Genomic DNA, 16939 nt, shown 5'->3' with positions numbered 1-16939 from the left:
GGTAGTTTAATGTAGACCAGGGATTCAGCCTGAGGGCAGATCGTTTTCTCAATCTAGGAAAGGAGGTAAGGAGGTAGATTAATGTAGACCAGGGATTCAGCCTGCGGGCAGATCGTTTTCTCAATCTAGGAAAGGAGGTAAGGAGGTAGATTAATGTAGACCAGGGATTCAGCCTGCGGGCAGATCGTTTTCTCAATCTAGGAAAGGAGGTAAGGAGGTAGATTAATGTAGACCAGAGATTCAGCCTGCGGGCAGATCGTTTTCTTCAGCGGATGGTCAGGGGACCGGAACATCAATACAAATCATTTTTAGACAGAAAATGAACCACCAGAAAATATAAAAACAGATATAATGTTTGACTAAAACTGAATAATTTCAAACCTTGATTATATTTGTATATGAGTGTACAGGTGGATTCAAAGGACCAGGCAGGGTAGAGATAGACAGAGGACTCATCTTTGTGTCTGTGCCATCATAGTGTCTGTGACAGCATGGGCAGTGCCATTGAGGCTATCTCGTTTTTAAAGTAGTACATGTTCTTCTTGTTTAGGCTGATTGCTCCAAATTCATCCAGTTGACTACTTTAATATTGTGAAAGACCTCTATGATAATATCCATGATGAGTGCTCTATCTATCTCTATGGGTCTTTCCAAGTCTATTAGCAGAATCGCGTTAGTGGAAACAAGCTGTTCGCAGGGTTATATGTCCGAGTTGTGTCGAAGACAATTTTGCATTTTATCTAACCCTAACCAATTTCCTAACCCCTAATTCTCCTAACCTGCTACAAAAAGTAAGGTGCACGGAGAACAGCCTGAGTTTCATCTATGACGTGCTTGGGCTGGACAGAGCTACCAGTAAGTGAACATGTTGTTGGATTCCTAGGGGAGACAGGGCTGATAAAGTTCATTTGTTTTATGTACAAATGTCTTTATTTCATTCTACCTACAACTCCAAACATTGCAATGACTCACTGAAGAAGCTCCAGGAATCTCCACTATTCCCTCCCTCCCTCCCTCCCTTCCTTCTTTCCAACCTGAAAGGATAAAACATTTCCCAGCTAACCATTGGTTCTGGAGAGGAAGCCATGCTTTTCATGACTGGTAAAACTGAACGTTTTTTAAACGTTCTGAGAGCGGAAGTGAAAATGTAGCCTGTCCTGGGAACGTTCATTCTTAGGTTCCAAGGAGGTTCCGAGAACATTTTGCTATGGTTCCCTGAACGTTTTCCTGGTTGGTTTTATTAACGTTCTGAGAATGTAAATTGTAGGTTGTTTGAAGATAATTCAATATGGTTTCTGAGAACATGTTTCAATAAGACTTTTAACAACACTGCTAGCTTAGGTTAACTGTTCTGAACTCCCAGCACAGACAGACAGGTAAGACTTTTAACAACACTGCTAGCTTAGGTTAACTGTTCTGAACTCCCAGCACAGACAGACAGGTAAGACTTTTAACAACACTGCTAGCTTAGGTTAACTGTTCTGAACTCCCAGCACAGACAGACAGGTAAGACTTTTAACAACACTGCTAGCTTAGGTTAACTGTTCTGAACTCCCAGCACAGACAGACAGGTAAGACTTTTAACAACACTGCTAGCTTAGGTTAACTGTTCTGAACTCCCAGCACAGACAGACAGGTAAGACTTTTAACAACACTGCTAGCTTAGGTTAACTGTTCTGAACTCCCAGCACAGACAGACAGGTAAGACTTTTAACAACACTGCTAGCTTAGGTTAACTGTTCTGAACTCCCAGCACAGACAGACAGGTAAGACCAGGGATTCAGCCTGAGGGCAGATCGTTTTCTCAATCTAGGAAAGGAGGTAAGGAGGTAGATTAATGTAGACCAGGGATTCAGCCTGCGGGCAGATCGTTTTCTCAATCTAGGAAAGGAGGTAAGGAGGTAGATTAATGTAGACCAGGGATTCAGCCTGCGGGCAGATCGTTTTCTCAATCTAGGAAAGGAGGTAAGGAGGTAGATTAATGTAGACCAGAGATTCAGCCTGCGGGCAGATCGTTTTCTTCAGCGGATGGTCGGGGGACCGGAACATCAATACAAATCATTTTTAGACAGAAAATGAACCACCAGAAAATATAAAAACAGATATAATGTTTGACTAAAACTGAATAATTTCAAACCTTGATTATATTTGTATATGAGTGTACAGGTGGATTCAAAGGACCAGGCAGGGTAGAGATAGACAGAGGACTCATCTTTGTGTCTGTGCCATCATAGTGTCTGTGACAGCATGGGCAGTGCCATTGAGGCTATCTCGTTTTTAAAGTAGTACATGTTCTTCTTGTTTAGGCTGATTGCTCCAAATTCATCCAGTTGACTACTTTAATATTGTGAAAGACCTCTATGATAATATCCATGATGAGTGCTCTATCTATCTCTATGGGTCTTTCCAAGTCTATTAGCAGAATCGCGTTAGTGGAAACAAGCTGTTCGCAGGGTTATATGTCCGAGTTGTGTCGAAGACAATTTTGCATTTTATCTAACCCTAACCAATTTCCTAACCCCTAATTCTCCTAACCTGCTACAAAAAGTAAGGTGCACGGAGAACAGCCTGAGTTTCATCTATGACGTGCTTGGGCTGGACAGAGCTACCAGTAAGTGAACATGTTGTTGGATTCCTAGGGGAGACAGGGCTGATAAAGTTCATTTGTTTTATGTACAAATGTCTTTATTTCATTCTACCTACAACTCCAAACATTGCAATGACTCACTGAAGAAGCTCCAGGAATCTCCACTATTCCCTCCCTCCCTCCCTCCCTTCCTTCTTTCCAACCTGAAAGGATAAAACATTTCCCAGCTAACCATTGGTTCTGGAGAGGAAGCCATGCTTTTCATGACTGGTAAAACTGAACGTTTTTTAAACGTTCTGAGAGCGGAAGTGAAAATGTAGCCTGTCCTGGGAACGTTCATTCTTAGGTTCCAAGGAGGTTCCGAGAACATTTTGCTATGGTTCCCTGAACGTTTTCCTGGTTGGTTTTATTAACGTTCTGAGAATGTAAATTGTAGGTTGTTTGAAGATAATTCAATATGGTTTCTGAGAACATGTTTCAATAAGACTTTTAACAACACTGCTAGCTTAGGTTAACTGTTCTGAACTCCCAGCACAGACAGACAGGTAAGACTTTTAACAACACTGCTAGCTTAGGTTAACTGTTCTGAACTCCCAGCACAGACAGACAGGTAAGACTTTTAACAACACTGCTAGCTTAGGTTAACTGTTCTGAACTCCCAGCACAGACAGACAGGTAAGACTTTTAACAACACTGCTAGCTTAGGTTAACTGTTCTGAACTCCCAGCACAGACAGACAGGTAAGACTTTTAACAACACTGCTAGCTTAGGTTAACTGTTCTGAACTCCCAGCACAGACAGACAGGTAAGACTTTTAACAACACTGCTAGCTTAGGTTAACTGTTCTGAACTCCCAGCACAGACAGACAGGTAAGACTTTTAACAACACTGCTAGCTTAGGTTAACTGTTCTGAACTCCCAGCACAGACAGACAGGTAAGACTTTTAACAACACTGCTAGCTTAGGTTAACTGTTCTGAACTCCCAGCACAGACAGACAGGTAAGACTTTTAACAACACTGCTAGCTTAGGTTAACTGTTCTGAACTCCCAGCACAGACAGACAGGTAAGACTTTTAACAACACTGCTAGCTTAGGTTAACTGTTCTGCACTCCCAGCACAGACAGACAGGTAAGACTTTTAACAACACTGCTAGCTTAGGTTAACTGTTCTGAACTCCCAGCACAGACAGACAGGTAAGACTTTTAACAACACTGCTAGCTTAGGTTAACTGTTCTGAACTCCCAGCACAGACAGACAGGTAAGACTTTTAATAACACTGCTAGCTTAGGTTAACTGTTCTGCACTCCCAGCACAGACAGACAGGTAAGACTTTTAACAACACTGCTAGCTTAGGTTAACTGTTCTGAACTCCCAGCACACAGACAGGTAAGACTTTTAACAACACTGCTAGCTTAGGTTAACTGTTCTGCACTCCCAGCACAAACAGACAGGTAAGACTTTTAACAACACTGCTAGCTTAGGTTAACTGTTCTGCACTCCCAGCACAGACAGACAGGTAAGACTTTTAACAACACTGCTAGCTTAGGTTAACTGTTCTGAACTCCCAGCACAGACAGACAGGTAAGACTTTTAACAACACTGCTAGCTTAGGTTAACTGTTCTGAACTCCCAGCACAGACAGACAGGTTGGTTGTTTAGCTACAAAACAAATGCATGGGCAACTATGGGGCAAAACAGTTTGGGTTGGCTTAGAATGTTGACAACATGTAAACGATATTTAGTCTCCAATGTTTATTGTAAACGTAAATACATTTGCACAGTGAGCACTTATTGTCTCTCATACACAATTACCTGTTGGCTAGTTAGCTAGCAAATCTGCCATAATTAGCATTGACATGGTATCAAGAACAAGATGAAAAGGACCTCTTGGATTCCCCACATGGCAGTTTCTTCTCATTGTTGCTATCCATCTGGCCATCCAGAATCACAACAACTGACTAACTTCTGCCCCATTGAAGCGTGTTCACGTCGTTTTCCTGACATTGTCAGCTAACCCATCTATAGGGCACATGGAAATGAATCTGCTTAGGCACTAATCATGCAAACACATTTATTTTCTATTGTGGCATGGCGTCAGTGAGATTCAAACCTAGGATCCTCTGTTCTCTGTTTGTTTAACTCGTACAAAGCTGTTCATTTTACTCTATTCAAACAGAGCCCATTTCAAAGGAGACAAGCGTTCACTAGGATGGGTGTGGCCAACACACCTGACCACACTTAACAAGATAGAGGATAGAGTTTTGTTGATGCTTAGAATGGTACATATATGGCAAGGTTCAACATTCTTTCAACCTTGCACATTTTTTCTAATGTGTTTTTTATGGAACGTTTTCTTAATTTTCTGAGAACATGACTTTAAATAGAACCATGAGGAAACCAGCGAGAAAACGTTATGCTGAAGTACTGAGATTCCCACCTAAGAAACATGGTTCTCAGAACGTTATGTGCTTGCTGTGTACCCTGAGCCATTCCCAGAATGTTGTGGAAGGGTAGTACGCAAAATAACCACACTCTTGCAGGGCAGCCCTGAAGAGTCTCTTCTCATCAACTGTATGTCCTCTGTGTTGTCTTAGCAATTCAGCATGCTTTGTGTTGTTTTGCCAACCCAATTGTCTCATCTCCGAGAAGCTGAGGTTCTGTTGTGATTCAGTCATGTAGGTCTGGTTTCTGATTGGTGGCTGACTTTACAGTAATACTATTGGTCGACAACTCATTTAGAATCCAAACAACTCAGAAGCGTATAAAAGGGTCTTAGATTCATAGTTCTTTCTCTTATGTTCCTGTCCTTCTGTGGTGAGATACCTACTCTCTTTCTCTCCCTCTCCCATGAGCTATGGCTTCTCTCTCTCTCTCTCTGACCATGCTTAGAATAATGCCTTGTCATGTTTGTAACTTAAGCTTTATGCTTAAGAATCCATTCATTTCACAAAGTAATTAAATACAATTCCATTCTCAGACATTTCTTGATTGCCATTTACCTTAACTCAACTATAGTGTTATATTACCTTAACTCAACTATAGTGTTATATTACTGTAACTCAACTATAGTGTTATATTACCTTAACTCAACTATAGTGTTATATTACTGTAACTCAACTATAGTGTTCTATTACTGTAACTCAACTATAGTGTTATATTACTGTAACTCAACTATAGTGTTATATTACCTTAACTCAACTATAGTGTTATATTACCGTAACTCAACTATAGTGTTCTATTACCTTAACTCAACTATAGTGTTATATTACCGTAACTCAACTATAGTGTTCTATTACTGTAACTCAACTATAGTGTTATATTACTGTAACTCAACTATAGTGTTATATTACCTTAACTCAACTATAGTGTTATATTACCGTAACTCAACTATAGTGTTCTATTACTGTAACTCAACTATAGTGTTCTATTACTGTAACTCAACTATAGTGTTATATTACCGTAACTCAACTATAGTGTTATATTACTGTAACTCAACTATAGTGTTATATTACTGTAACTCAACTATAGTGTTATATTACTGTAACTCAACTATAGTGTTATATTACTGTAACTCAACTATAGTGTTATATTACTGTAACTCAACTATAGTGTTATATTACCGTAACTCAACTATAGTGTTATATTACCGTAACTCAACTATAGTGTTATATTACTGTAACTCAACTATAGTGTTATATTACTGTAACTCAACTATAGTGTTATATTACTGTAACTCAACTATAGTGTTCTATTACTGTAACTCAACTATAGTGTTCTATTACCGTAACTCAACTATAGTGTTATATTACCGTAACTCAACTATAGTGTTATATTACCGTAACTCAACTATAGTGTTATATTACCGTAACTATAGTGTTATATTACCGTAACTCAACTATAGTGTTATATTACCGTAACTATAGTGTTCTATTACCGTAACTCAACTATAGTGTTATATTACCGTAACTCAACTATAGTGTTATATTACCGTAACTCAACTATAGTGTTATATTACTGTAACTATAGTGTTCCTGCATTCTGCTATTGATCTTATGGAGTCAGATAATTCATTTAATGGGCTAATTGCAGAGTCTCACTATGAGCCGCATGTGAGGTGTATATATAACATACTGTATGTCTTATTACCACCACACTCTCACCAAGCTCTAAGAAACATATGGTGGTCATTATGTTATGTGCTAGCAGGGTTAACTTCTCCACCTGCTTCACCTACCGACTTCCCATTACATCAATCTATAAATACTTGGTGGCGCTGGTGGCAGAAACACCTACAGGGTTTCAGCATCCTCCTCTCCCCTCATCTGTGAGAAGGCCAAATATGGGTACTGAGAAGTGTTGACGTCAGTCTCTTGTCTCCCGTCCGAACCCCAGAGATACACGCACGCACGCACGCACGCGCACACACACACACACACACACACACACACACACACACAGCCCTCGCTCCAGACACACTTATGATGATCAGTTGTTAGTGACGTCACACAGGGAGTCTCTTAAGAGCCGGGGATTGTGGGATATCTTGTATCTGGTCTTATCTAGGACCCCTGGGGGTGAGGATAAGTGTGTGTTTCAGAAAGCTGTGTTTAAAGGCCCAGTGTATGTGTTTAAAGGCCCAGTGTATGTGTTTAATGGCCCAGTCTATGTGTTTAAAGGCCCAGTCTATGTGTTTAATGGCCCAGTCTATGTGTTTAATGGCCCAGTGTATGTTTTTAAAGGCCCAGTGTATGTGTTTAAAGGCCCAGTCTATGTGTTTAAAGGCCCAGTGAATGTGTTTAATGGCCCAGTGTATGTGTTTAAAGGCCCAGTCTATGTGTTTAATTAATGGCCCAGTGAATGTGTTTAAAGGCCCAGTGTATGTGTTTAAAGGCCCAGTGTATGTGTTTAATGGCCCAGTCTATGTGTTTAAAGGCCCAGTGTATGTGTTTAATGGCCCAGTCTATGTGTTTAAAGGCCCAGTGTATGTGTTTAATGGCCCAGTGTATGTGTTTAAAGGCCCAGTCTATGTGTTTAATGGCCCAGTCTATGTGTTTAAAGGACCAGTGAATGTGTTTAATGGCCCAGTCTATGTGTTTAAAGGCCCAGTCTATGTGTTTAAAGGCCCAGTGTATGTGTTTAATGGCCCAGTCTATGTGTTTAATGGCCCAGTCTATGTGTTTAATGGCCCAGTGTATGTGTTTAAATGCCCAGTCTATGTGTTTAAAGGCCCAGTCTATGTGTTTAATGGCCCAGTCTATGTGTTTAATGGCCCAGTGAATGTGTTTAATGGCCCAGTCTATGTGTTTAAAGGCCCAGTGTATGTGTTTAAAGGCCCAGTGTATGTGTTTAATGGCCCAGTGTATGTGTTTAAAGGCCCAGTGAATGTGTTTAAAGGCCCAGTGAATGTGTTTAATGGCCCAGTGTATGTGTTTAATGGCCCAGTCTATGTGTTTAAAGGCCCAGTGTATGTGTTTAATGGCCCAGTGTATGTGTTTAAAGGCCCAGTGTATGTGTTTAAAGGCCCAGTGTATGTTTTTAAAGGCCCAGTGTATGTGTTTAATGGCCCAGTCTATGTGTTTAAAGGCCCAGTGTATGTGTTTAATGGCCCAGTCTATGTGTTTAATGGCCCAGTCTATGTGTTTAATGGCCCAGTGTATGTGTTTAATGGCCCAGTCTATGTGTTTAAAGGCCCAGTGTATGTGTTTAATGGCCCAGTGTATGTGTTTAATGGCCCAGTCTATGTGTTTAATGGCCCAGTGTATGTGTTTAAAGGCCCAGTGTATGTGTTTAATGGCCCAGTCTATGTGTTTAAAGGCCCAGTGTATGTGTTTAAAGGCCCAGTGTATGTGTTTAATGGCCCAGTGTATGTGTTTAATGGCCCAGTCTATGTGTTTAATGGCCCAGTCTATGTGTTTAAAGGCCCAGTGTATGTGTTTAATGGCCCAGTCTATGTGTTTAAAGGCCCAATGTTTGTTTTTAAAGACCCTGTGTTTTGTATCATATTGTGCAACAGTTGATGAAACTAACACTGAAAAAGTTTGAAAACATTTAATCAGTGTTATTTCCTGATAGTTTATGGTTGAAAATACAATCTACACAGGACCTTCTAATCAGCAGGTTTGCATGGCGTGTGTTTCGGTTTTCCGCGGTGACATCATCAGGTAAATTGGTTAATAGCAGTGTTCTCAACCTCTCTGCTAATAACATCTAGTTTTTAGTTTTACCCTCCCCACTCCCAGACAGTCCTAGCAAAATGTTTCTCTAAAAATATCTATTACTGTAAGGTATTTAAATGTTACCCAGAAATGATTTGATGTTGATATAAAAATGGCTGTGTTTGTCCTTTAAGCATACTGTGTGTGTGCGTTTGTGTGTGTTCTCTGTGTATCTAGTTCTGCACCTTCCCACTGTCATTTCCCTCGCATCTTTCACTCTCTCGCACCTCAGGAGTTTATTGGCTTTGTGTGTGCACGTGTGTGCTCGCATGTGTGTGCACTCGTACTTCAGTATTTGTTTTTGTGTACTCCCGGAAGTGTGTGTGTGTGTGTGTGTGTGTGCCTAAACCTCTCCTCAGGGGTCTGTTGGATGGTGAGTGTGTGTGAGTGTGTGTGAGTTAATGTGTGTGTGTGTGTGTGTGTGTATATATATGTGTGTGTGTGTGTGTGTGTGTGTGTGTGTGTGTGTATGTGTGATTGCTTGATTAGAGGACTGGTCACTGCTAGAGAGATAGTCAACATGCAGGTCTGTGGGAGGTCTCAAGATGATAGGCTATTACGTATTCTACTGGTAACGGTCGCCCTCAGGCACAGATCTAGGATCAGCTTACTCTCTCCAAAACCTAACCGTAACCATTAGGGAGAGAAACACACACGTCTGACCTTGATGGCTTTGGGCAACTTCACTCTAGTTGCTCTGAGGCTGCGTTTCGATTCGTCACTCAAGGATTTAAAAGCATGGGATTAGAGTAAGCATTCGCTGGATGGAGTTTCAGACGCTGTTAAATTCATGTGAGAAAGCGTGCAAGTGTACTTTTTGGGAGAAGGGTGGAGAATGGGGAAACACACACACACGCACGCACGCACGCACGCACGCACGCACGCTGCTGCTTATTATCTATCCTGTTGCCTAGTCACTTTACCCCTACTATACAGTACCAAGGAAAAAGTTTGGACACACCTACTCATTCAAGGGTTTTTCTTAATTTGTACTATTTTCTACATTGTAGAATAATAGTGAAGACATCAAAACTATGAAATAACACATGGAATCATGTAGTAACCAAAAAAGTGTTAAACAAATCAAAATATATTTTATATTTGAGATTCTTCAAATAGCCACCTGCCTTGATGACAGCTTTGCACACTCTTGGCGTTCTCTCAACCAACTTCATGAGGTAGTCACCTGGAATGCATTTCAATTAACATGTGTGCCTTGTTAAAAGTTAATTTGAGGATTTTTTTCCTTCTTAATGCGTTTGAGCCAATCAGTTGTGTTGTGACAATGTAGGGGTGGTATACAGAAGATAGCCCTATTTGGTAAAAGACCAAGTCCATATTATGGCAAGAACAGCTCAACTAAGCAAAGAGAAATGACACCCCATCATTATTTTAAGACATGAAGGTCAGTCTTGGTGATGTCATTCGGAAACACAATGTCAACTTTCACTGCTATGCAGACGACACACAGCTGTACATTTGGATGAAACATGGTGAAGCCCCAAAATTGTCTACCGTGAAAGCCTGTGTTTCAGACATAAGGAAGTGGATGGCGGCAAATGATTTATTTTTAAACTCAAAGAAACAGAGATCTGCTGTTTGATCCAACAATTAATCTCAAAGCTTGTACAGTCGTCTCAAATACAACTGTGATGGACCTCGGCGTTACTCTGGACCCTGATTTCTCTTTTGACAAATATATCATCAATAATTCAATTTTTTTTACACCCATTTTACTCCAGTACTAGCCTCTCTATGCAGGCTACCTGGTAAGGCTAAGGCTGATTTCAAGGTTTTTCTGCTAACCTACAAAGCATTACATGGACTTGGTCCTACCATCTCTCTGATTTGGTAATGTCGTACATGCCTAAATGTACACTACGGTCACAAGACTCAGGCCTCCTCATTGTCCCTAGAATTTCTAAGCAAACAGCTGGAGGCAGGGCTTTCTCCTATAGAGCTCAATTTTTATGGAATAGTCTGCCTATCCATGTGAGAGACGCAGACTCAGGCTCAACCTTTAAGTCTTTATTGAAGACTCATCTCTTCAGTAGGTCCTATGATTGAGTGTAGTCTGGCCCAGGAGTGCAAAGGTGAACGGCAAGGCTCTGGAGCCAGCGAACCGCCCTTGCTGTTCACCGGATCCCCTCTCTCCACTGGGATTCTCTGCCTCTGACCCTACTACAGGGTCTGAGTCACTGACTTACTAGAGCTCTTTCTTGTGGAGGGGTGCGCCACGTCGTGCCAGGCTTTTCTTTCACTATACCCGACATGAGTGGGTTGAGTCAGTGACGTGATCTTCCCCTCGGGCTCGTGCGGTGGAGGAGATCTTCGTGGGCTATACTCAGCCTTGTCTCAGGGTAGTAAGTTGGTGGTGTGTTGATATCCCTCTAGTGGTGTGGGAGCTGTGATTTGGCAATGTGTGTTGGGGGGGTTATCTCCTGCCTGGTTGGCCCTGTCCGGTATTGTTGGACAGGGCCACAATGTCACCCAACCTCCCCAGCCTCAGCCTCCAGTATCTATGCTGCAATAGTCTATGTGCCGGGGGGCTAGGGTCAGTCTGTCTTATCTGGTGTAATTGTGCCGGGGGGCTAGGGTCAGTCTGTCTTATCTGGTGTAATTCTCCTGTCTTATCTGGTGTAATTCTCCTGTCTCATCTGGTGTCCTGTGTGAACTTAAGTATGCTCCTTCTAATTCTCCCATCCCCCCCCCCGGAGCACCTGAGCCCTAGGACCATGACTCCTTGATGTCCCCGTCCCCAGTCCACCTGGTCGTGCTACTGATCCAGTTTCTGCAGTTTTTCCCTGTGGCTGAGTTTCTGTATAAGCTTTTTATAACCACTTTGTGACATCTGCTGATGTAAAAAGGGCTCTATAGTACATTTGATTTGATTTGAATTCACATTGAGGCCAATGGTGACTTTGATGCCATTAAAGAGTTTAAAGGCTGTGACAGGAGAAAACTGAGGATGGATCAACAACATTGTAGTTACTCCATCATACTAAACTATATGACAGAGTGAATAAAAGGAAACCTTTACAGATTTTTTTTCTTCTAAAACATGCACTAAAGGCACTAAGTAAAACTGGAAGAATGTAGCAAAGAAATGAACTTTTTTGTCCTGAATACAAAGTGTTATGTTGGGGGCACATCCGACACAACATATCACTGAGTACCACTCTTCATATTTTCAAGTATTGTGGTGGCTGCGCTTGTCATCAGCAAGTTCTAGGGAGTAATTTAGGATAAAAAGAAATGGAATAGAGCTAAGCACAGGCAAACCCCTACAGGAAAACCTGGTGTATGAATACTTTCTGAAGGCACTGTAAATATCTTAAAGCAAGAATATACGCAAATAATACATTATCTGATGAAATTACTTTAGAAAGGGGCACAAGACAGGGATGTCCCCTCTCCCCCTCCTGTTTGCACTGGCAAATGAACCACTTGCAGAAAGAATTAGACAGTACCCAAACGTAACAGATATCAGTACTGGTAAACATGAATATACGGTAAACTTATCTGCCGACAATATCCTGATATATCTGACTAATATTGAAAACTCAATGCCCCACTTGTTATAATATTTTCAGAATACTCTAAGATCTCAGGATATAACATTAACGTGGAAAAAAATGACAATAGGAAAAATAATTACTCATGATCTACAGCAATCCTTTAAGTTGACCAACGAAAAATATTAAATACTTAGGATGCTTATTAATAAGTGACATCGAACAACAAATATATGAAGATGACTTTATCCCATTACTCAACAACATGAAAGCAGATCTGACTAAATGGAACCATCTCCCCATAAATATTATTGTTAGAATACACCTCTTTAGAATGGCATGGCTCCCAAAGTTCATATATTTATTTTCATTATTTTATTGGGCAAGTCAGTTAAGAACAAATACTTATTTTCAATGATGGCCTAGGAACAGTACAACAGATTTGTACCATGTCAGCTCAGGGATTTGAACTTGCAACCTTCTGGTTACTAGTCCAACACTCTAACCACCAGGCTACCTGGGCAGAGTTGGAAAGCTGTCTGACAGAAGTTTTACAATGTAAGTGTACTTTTAAGTCCTCTGTCTGCATTTCAAGACATGGCATATGGGGATGTGGTGAGATACCCATTGGGTTGAACACTACTATGGTTGTGACTTATATTAGAGCATCTATTACTTAACTACTGGAAGTCAAATGATACTCCACTGTAAAGAGAACTGAAGAATCAAATGCTTTATATGCTGACTACAATGCACATTTGTGTCAAGTTGGCTGGATGCCCTTTGGGTGGTGGACCATTCTTGATACACACAGGACACGGTTGCGCATGAAAAACCCTTCAGTGTTGCAGTTCTTGACACAAACTGGCACCTACTACCATACCCTGTTCAAAAGGCCCATTCACCCTCTGAATAGTACACACACAATCCATATTTCAATTGTCTCAAGGCTTAAAAGTCCTTCTTTAACCCGTCTCCTCCCCTTCATCTACACTGATTGAAGTAGATTTAACAAGTGACATCAATAAGGGATCACTTTCACCCTGATGGAAAGAGCAGGTGTTCTTAATGTTTTGTAAACTCAGTGCATGGGCCTGTGTGTATGCCAAATTGCATTTTTATTTATTATTATTTTTTTTAACCTTTTTTACCTTTTTTTTTTTAAACCTTTTTTACCTTTATTTTACTAGGCAAGTCAGTTAAGAACAAATTCTTATTTTCAATGACGGCCTAGGAACAGTGGGTGAACTGCCTGTTCAGGGGCAGAACGACAGATTTGACGACCTTGTCAGCTCGGGGATTTGAACTTGCAACCTTTCAGTTACTAGTCCAACACTCTAACCACTAGGCTACCCTGCCGCCCCATTTTAAACGCATCATACTGTTTTGATGACAAGTGTTTGCTGTGATTCTTGATTGCATTTGGATTGATGTCAGAGTGGTTAGAGGGAAAATAGAGCCCTGAGTACCAGGCCATTAACCACCTCAGAGAGAGATCCAATTTTTAAAAGAGCAGAGAGTTGGGTCCTACCAATGCATGTCCAGAGTGCATAAAAGGCGATTACCATGGTCATGTGGAATTGGACTGCGGTCCTGACGCATGACTGCTGGTGTGGCAGTAATATGGTAACTGCAAAAGCCCCAGTCAGAACCGTTCCAGAACTACTCAAAGCCCCCTATATAGGAGACTTAACATCAATTCAATTATGAATATACTGAAATAAGACGTAATTGTTATCAGTCAATCGGTTTAAATCGGTTGTTGCTCTTTTAAAAATTGGATCTCTCTCTCTCTCCTTATCCCCATTCATGACTAGCTGATGAAAAACGAACTATTAATATGACATAAATCAGTTTGGTGTGAGTAACCCTTGTGCTCCCACAACACATTGGAAATGTATGCGCATAATGTATGTGGCCTACAAAACTGTACGTCAAACATGATGAAATGATGGAGAGGAGGAAAGGGTTGGCTGACACACACACATACACACCACACACACCACACACACACACACATTTGTGAGTTAGTTCTGACAGTTCTATGCGTCATAATGTTGATGCTCTGTCTCAGCTTCTATGAGAAGTCTTGTTTTCCATTCGTTGAGTGATATAAGATTGATATGTAACTCCTTGCTCTTTCTCTCCCTTTTCCACAGACAAACGAGTGGGTGTGTTCACTGTTCACAGAGAAAAGAAAGTGAGAGAGAGAGAGATGGGGGAAAGAAAAAGCTTGACAGTACAGAACAGAACTCAGGAGTAGAAGTTTGACAAGATTAGACTACAATGTATGACATCATAATGACAGGTAGTAGGTGAGTCCTGACATCATAATGACAGGTAGTAGGTGAGTACTGACAGGTAAATGACAGGCAGTAGGTGAGTGCTGACAGGTAAATGACAGGCAGGAGGTGAGTACTGACATCATAATGACAGGTAGTAGGTTAGTACTGACAGGTAAATGACAGGCAGTAGGTGAGTACTGACAGGTAAATGACAGGTAGTAGGTGAGTACTGACAGGTAAATGACAGGCAGTAGGTGAGTACTGACAGGTAAATGACAGGTAGTAGGTAGGTGCTGACAGGTAAATGGCAGGTAGTAGGTGAGTACTGACAGGTAAATGACAGGTAGTAGGTGAGTACTGACAGGTAAATGACAGGTAGTAGGTTAGTACTGACAGGTAAATGACAGGTAGTAGGTTAGTACTGACAGGTAAATTACAGGTAGTAGGTGAGTACTGACAGATAAATGACAGTTAGTAGGTGAGTACTGACAGATAAATGACAGTTAGTAGGTGAGTACTGACAGGTAAATGACAGGCAGTAGGTGAGTACTGACAGGTAAATGACAGGTAGTAGGTAGGTGCTGACAGGTAAATGGCAGGTAGTAGGTGAGTACTGACAGGTAAATGACAGGTAGTAGGTTAGTACTGACAGATAAATTACAGGTAGTAGGTTAGTACTGACATCATAATGACAGGTAGTAGGTTAGTACTGACATCATAATGACAGGTAGTAGGTTGGTACTGACAGGTAAATGACAGGTAGTAAGTTAGTACTGACAGGTAATTGACAGGTAGTAGGTGAGTACTGACATCATAATGACAGGTAGTAGGTTGGTACTGACAGGTAAATGACAGGTAAAAAAGTTAATGAACCTCATGGTGTACCCTTGGAATTTGTAATTCTGCTGTTGCCAAAAGGAACTGTGTGAGTTTGGTAAATGTCAGGTAGTAGATTAGTACTGACTGATCCAGTAGAGTACACTCTGAGACAAATAGAACCCTTTTCTGGTCATATGGAACCCTTGTAGGTTCCACATCGAATCATGAGTTCCAAATAGAACCCTTGAAAGGGTGCTATTTGTAACCAAAATGGTTTTTATCTGATTTAAAAGGGTTCTATCTGGAACCTTGGTTATGAGAGTTCTGCTACAGGGGCAAATGGTTCTAGATAGCACAATGTTTTGAGAGTCCTGACTGTTCCAATGCCCCACATTGTTCCTGTTCAATGTAGGGAGGAAATGAATGGTGGAGCAGACTTTACTGCCAGTTGACAAGAAAGCCAGCAGGGATTTGTTTCCCAACTCCTTTTATTTGTGTTTCTCTATCTCCATTTCTCCCTCTTTTTCCCCTTCCTTTTTGTATTCCTATCCACCCGTATCTCTCTCCACCCCCCCCCCCCCCCCCCACCACCACCCCACATGGTTTGGTGCATTGCATTCCCATTTGCGTCATCCTTGAGATGTGCCTGTGTCTGAGAGTTTATAAATAAAGACGAGGGAGAGCAGAAAGAGGGAAGGAGTGGAGGGAGATTGGGATCTGGTGGGAAGGGCAGGCGGGAGAATAGAAGTGTGTGCGTGTGTGTGTGTGTGTGTGTGGGGGGGGGGGGGGGGGGGTTGTGTGTATATTCCACTGGGGGCCTATGACAGGTATGGAGAAAAAACATCCAATTGGGTGGTTCGATGAAATGATGGAGAGAGAAAGAGTGAGAGAGAGAGAAAGAAAGAGAGAGAGAGAGAAAGACAGAGAGAGATAAAGACAGAGAGAGAGAGAGAGAAAAGAAGGTAATCCTTGCTATTCCACTGAGTGAGCAAGATGAGAGGAGGAGAGAGGAGAGAGAGCATTAGTTCAGCACAGAGGGAGGAGGGATGGAGAGGGGGATGGATGGATGGAGTATGGAGAGAGGGAAGGAGAGGTGAAAAACTCCATCCATCCTCCCTCCTCCCTTTCTCATCCCTCCTTCTCTCTCTCATCCCTTCTTGCCTGTCTCCAGCCCTCCTCCCTCTCTCTATCCCTTTCTCCATCCCTCCTTGCCTCTCTCCATCCCGCCACTCTCTCTCCATGCTCCCTCCTCCCTCTCTCCATCCCTGCTACCTCTCTCCATCCTTCCTACCTCTCTCCATCCCTCCTCCCTCTCTCCATTCCTCCTCCCTCTCTCCATCCCTCCTACCTCTCTCCATCCCTCCTCCCTCTCTCCATCCCTCCTACCTCTCTCCATCCCTCCTCCCTCTCTACATCCCTCCTACCCCTCTCCATCCCTTTCTCTATCCCTCCTTGCATCTCTCATCCCTCCTACCTCTCGCCATCCATTCTCCCTCTCTCCATCCCTCCTTGCCTC

The sequence above is a fragment of the Oncorhynchus mykiss genome, chromosome 19 (assembly GCF_057628025.1).
Source record: "Oncorhynchus mykiss isolate SJ-2025 chromosome 19, ASM5762802v1, whole genome shotgun sequence".
Classification (NCBI taxonomy): Eukaryota; Metazoa; Chordata; class Actinopteri; order Salmoniformes; family Salmonidae; genus Oncorhynchus; species Oncorhynchus mykiss.
Note: the sequence above shows the minus strand (reverse complement) of the source record.